Raw genomic sequence first — 6,000 nt, forward strand, 5'->3', positions numbered from 1 at the left:
GGCAGATCATATCAATATTGCTTTGTCATGTTGTGTTATTACAAAATTAAATTTTGTGCTTTGTTTTCTCACAATTTCCATACATTGCACAGTTGCGTGTGCTTTTGAGCTTAATCATGCCATTAGCTGACTAGTCGACAAATCAACCACTGTGACCCATCCCTAACTAGCAGTCTTGCTAGGGAATCCTCTTTTGCAGTTACGATCGGCTACTTGCACATTATCTACTGCCACTTATGTAGGGTCCCAGACATCGAAAACTTTACCTTCAGTAAAAGGCTGAGAGTAGAAACATGTTTTTGACCCAAAGGAAGGTTTAGTTTAGAGGTCATCACAAAGCTTTAACTCTGGCAACGATTAACTCTTTCTTATATGCTTGAGATAAGTTCCCTCTTGAGTTGCTGCTTCTGAGCACCAGCCATGTCTGTCTACAGTATGCGAGCGGAGAAAAGAACATGCAACGCCATTTCACCAAGTGGAAGAGTGGAGAGGTCTTCAGGGACGATTTTAATAGGAGAAAAGTGCTAAGTCGAGCATGGGGTGAGCGTTGAGCATGCTCGAAAGGGCATAGCACTCTATTTGCTCACTCACAATATTAATTGTCACTTCCATTGCTTTTAATTGCCGAGTTTTTCACCCTTGCATGCCATTCAACCCAGCGCACTGATCCCTCCTTTAGATACTTAGAGGTTGCTAAGACAACGAAGGATCGGAGCGACTCTGCATTCTGGCTTTCCTTTAGCTCTCGTCCAAAAATAAATAAACACTTGTGTACAATTTGGCCCTCAATTTCTGTTTCACACAGTTCACTGCGTGATATTTCTCATGGGGCTTCTCCTTAATCAAAAGCACTTTACAAATATAAAACACGACTTTTAAAACATATTCAGTCTTCAATCACCTTCTAGCATTACCTCTTGGTGAACTAAACTACCACAAAAAAACTGGTGAATAATTCACCTAAAGGTGACATTCCTTCTGGCCACAGTCACACCCTACAAACATCTATACAACAAAGCCTTGCCCCCTTTTTTCTTTCTACCTCTGACTGGTTTTCTGGAGGGAGGCTGATAATCTTGAGCAAACATCATTAACTGTTTGCTCCTATCGGCCACAGAGAGTGTGGCAGTGACTCTATTGTGCTGCTATCAGGAGTTTAAAGAGGTTTTGTACCATAATGGGGTTGGTCAGCAGTGCCAGTTCTTTCAAGTGGAGATTCACCCTGAACACTGAACTCCCCTGCACATGGATCAGAAATTAGACTTATAGCCTATATAAAGTATGAGCCTCTAAACACTGTTGAGATTAGAAAGTATATGGGAAGTCACAGAGTTCAGTATCCTGTCCAGCTCCAGAGTAACAGGAATGAGGGTTGATTTGTGGAGAGAAGATGTACTCTATGTTTGGCCTGAGCTAACATAGGTCAGAGGAGCCCACAGCCGAGATTAAAGGAGGTGATTTAATAGAGATTCGACCTGTCTCGCTGCCTGCACTATGCTGGATGGGGTTGACATCAACGCACACACATACACACTCACTCAACTCAACACAAAAGGAAAAACCCATTTAAATGTAAACAGAAATGTTGTAAGTAATCCCCTACATTTGACAAATACAGTAGCTTGGTTTCAAAACCAAGTGAGCTGCCTGAATATGTACTGCCTACATAAGCAAGCTGCCTTTTAAGTGAAATGGAACCTCATAAGTGGCTGATTTGGAACACACTATTTAGTGTTCTTCACATAGTGCGCATGAAGCTCGACAGTTAATTACAATGGAATCTGATGTTAGCATGTTGCTAAGATAACGACATGAAAATCAGACCTCAACAGAAAATCTGCAGGAATGTTCTAAATGGATCTAAACATAATAAAATGAGCTGAGAGAATTATACTTTTATTGGTAGAATCATAAATAAACACATTTGGATGGAGATGTATAGCATTGTGAATGACGGATGTTTAGCAACCTTATTTTTAACGTAATAGTGGACGCAGCCATTTGTAACTTGAATGCGAGTCTTCCGGTGTTGTCCGCTTCCAGTTATTTTAGCTGCATGTGCAATAACAGTGTGTTGTGCTTCATGATATTGCAAACTGGCATTTGTTATGCCACGTCTGTTTTATATTTTGGTTCTTTTTTTTGTTTCCATGTCTTTTATTTTGTAATTCTCACAGTCATGTTTCCTGTTTGTCATGTATTTCCCTTGCCATCTGTGATCATGTCTTGGCTTCCCCTGTTTATGTGTCACTGTCTGACTGATTCGTTGTTTGATTGTTCAAAGGTGTTTCTTGTTGTCATTATTCTTTGTGTATTTAAGCCCTCATGTTTGCCATGTTACTTTGTCGTGTATTGAAGTTTGAATGCTGTTCAGTGTTCCAAGATCATGGCTTCTAGTTCATGGTTTTTTTTTTTGCGTTTCATGCTTTGGATTAACTCAGGTTTATGTTGTACGTTTTTTTGGATTATCAACATTATAATAAACTGCACTTGGGTCCTCTACTTCATTGTTTTCGTCTGCTTCCATGTCAGCATCGTTACGTTATCACATTATTTTAACTTCTTATTATAGGCTAATCATAAACACATTGGTTTGTCACGTAAATAGTTTTACCATTTACTGTACCTAATGATTTATATATATATAACAATAAATAAATAAAATAATAAGAAAAAATTAGTAAATAGATATAATTTCCCTTGATTTGTCCAGCATTTTCAAAGATCCAGCCTTTTTGAACAGCCTTTGTTTTTGGAATATAACCCATACTTTATGGTAACGTGCACATGCTTATATATCCTAGGGTTAACAACCCAATTTTCTGCCTCTGACCTGACCTTCATCAAAAAGGTTAAAGAGAAGTATGCATCTGAAATGTCCATCACAGACACCACAGCAAAGAGAAAAAGACCCAGTGACAGAAAGAGAGAAAGGGTTAGAGGAAGCATGTAGACTGATCACAACCCCTACAGTGGTGAGTAAATACAGTCTAATGGCCACTGATTAATTCTTCATTGCTCTCATCGGCCCCATAAAGAGAGATGTAATGACCCGTCTGTGTCTGTCATTCTCTTCTTCTCCCTCTCCCTCCCAACTCCCTCTCCCGCTCAATTTTTGATTATAAATTAAAAGGGATTGTAAATGGTGTAATGCTGGTTTGAGGTTCCTGATTGCTGTATTTGATTAGAGAATGTCAGTGCACGCATTTCCCCCTCTCTCCTGCACTTCAATAGCTGCCACACTCAGCCATGCACAAAGAACACAATGGACCAACTGCTTAACACTACCAACTAAACCATAACTAGCACTAGCTGCAATCAAACACATTCTTTCAGCCTCCCTTTTCTCTTTCGGCTCGTTTTCTCTTAGTGTGGCTCTTTGGTGACTTTTCGGAGTTTGTTTCAGGTGTGCAAAACACCAACAAGTGAAAATCACCAGCAATTAAAAAGCATTCACTCATGCAGGTATGAGGAATGTACGACCCTTTGTTTCTCTCCATTATGGTGGCGTGTTGTCTCTCCCAGCATACAATGTCAGGTGTTTTATGATAATAGGTTTTCAGAAAGTATTCAGAGAGGAGGGTGGTGATGATGATAGATGTAGTGACAGCCAAAATTATTGTTTAAAAAGAAAATGTTAGTACTTTTTAGTTTGAAATATGGTAACTCCTTTCTGGGACAAAGGGAATAATTATTTTTTAACAAATTGGTATTTTTACATAAGATTAAAAGTTGTTATATGTTCTACCATGTATTTAGAATTAATATAAATTGGATTATAGGAGATATAAATATTTATACATATATATAAGTTTGGGGTCAATAAAAAAATTATCTTTGAAAATTACTTTTCAGCAAGGGTGCATTCAGTTAATCAAAAGTGACAGTAAATACATTTATAATGTTGCAAAAGATTTCAGTTTTACCCGGACGTCGACGTCACTTCAGTGGTTTGGGAAAAACACGTAAAAGTCCTGGCAGAAAGCAATGCATAAGGATGTAGTGTAACAACGCCTAGTTCCAGGAATGCACTAATATTTTGTTGGTAGTACCAGTTTGCAAGAATTATTAGTTAACACTAAGTTGTTAACACTTCGGAAAAAATTATAATTCGTCGTTACACTACATCCTTATGCATCGCTTTCTGCAAGGACTTTTACGTGCTTTTCCCAAACCACTGAAGTGGTTAGCAGTAGCATGAGCCGTCAGGCAAGTGTTATTTAAATAAACTCCTGATACACTTACAAACTTTCCAATGCCTCGTTTTATGAGTACAGAACCTATTTGTACTACTGTATAAGTTTGGTACCATTCTGGGCATTATTAGTGGGGTAATTTACCAGATACATCATAGGATCCATTAGCGCCTGCACTAAGCCATCCGGCTGATATCTCTAAATAAGCTATAACTTTAATAATGTTCAACCAAGGGAAGAAAGGCTTCTGGGAGGGTGTTTGGCTCGAGGTAAGGACCCTAGGTTGATTTTACTCCGAACCATCCCTTTAAGTACCAAATCCATGTTAGAATGATTTCTGAAGGATCATGTGAAAAGTTATGAATTTAGGAAATTGAAGACACATGACTCAATTGGACTGACCAAATTTAGACATTTGAATGTGTGATTTCTGCAATAGCGTTTAAACAAACACTATACAATAATCATTCTAACTTGTTAAAGGCATAGTTTACCCCAAAACAAAAATTCTGTCATTAATTACTCACCCTTGTTCCAAACCCATAAGACTTTCGTTCATCTTCTGAACACAAATGCATATCTTTTTGATGAAATCTGAGAGATGTCTGTCCCTCTGTTGACAGCTACGCAACTACCACTTTGACTCTTTAAAAAGTTCATAAAGAGATTGTAAAACTAATCCATATGAATTGAGCGGTTTAGTCCAATTTTTCTGATGTATTATATGATGAACAGATTGAATTTAGGCTTTTATTCATATATAAACATTCATCAACTCACACATCAGTTGTGGTAAATGAAAGCTCAAGCATGTTCGCTTGATGTTCACTTGAGGTTCATTCTCATGTTACGCAGCATGTTTGAGCTTCCGCAAGAACCAATGAGGTTTGATCTTGCACATCAAGCAGGTTCGGTTGAGCTTCTGTTTATGTTTGCTGATCAATGTTTAAATGTTAATAAAAGCCTAAATTAAATCTCTTCATCATATAAAGCGATCGAGTCTCTTTAGAAAATTTGTACTAAACCGCTCAATTCATATAGCCTGGATTCCAGCCGAACTTAGCCCCGCCCACAACATTTGAGGTCGGGAAGTTCGGTCTGGACTTGTCCGTTGTGGAGCAACTATACTCGAACCAGAGCTGTTTGGACCAATCAAATTGTCAGGGCGGGCTTTATACGACGATGGACAGATGATCAACAGTAACGTAATCATCCACGTCACCAGAGCGCTTGGGTTGAATTCGTTTACAACAAAGATGACTCCCGCTGGAGAATTGAGATGTGTAGATTCCGCCATCGCGTCTGTTATAGAAGATATCAACAGCGCATTCATTGGAAGAACAGAGAACCGCGATCAAGGCATTTGTCGATCTGAAAAATGAATGAAGAACATACGTCACTTACTCCATTGCTCTGATTGGTTGTAGGTCTATCCAATTGAGTGCAGAGGCATTTTCTTTCCTGAAACATGCCCCTTAATCACAGCCCAATGGAGCAGTATCAGACTTATATTCTGACTAGAATCTGAGTATGACGACGTCAGGCTACAATTCATATGGATTAGTTAAAAAAAAAAAAAAAGAGTTTTATCTCTTTATGAACTTTTTGAAGAGTCAAAGTGGTAGTTGCGTAGCTGGCAATGGACGGAGAGAAAGCTCTCAGATTTCATCAAAAAGATTTTCATTTGTGTTCCGAAGATGAACAAAAGTCTTACAGGTTTGGAACAACATGAGGGCAAGTAATTAATGACAGAATTTTCATTAACTAATTAAAATGTAACTAATTACCAAATACACAAAAAAAA

The sequence above is a fragment of the Rutilus rutilus genome (assembly GCF_951802725.1).
Source record: "Rutilus rutilus genome assembly, chromosome: 21".
NCBI classification, from domain to species: Eukaryota; Metazoa; Chordata; class Actinopteri; order Cypriniformes; family Leuciscidae; genus Rutilus; species Rutilus rutilus.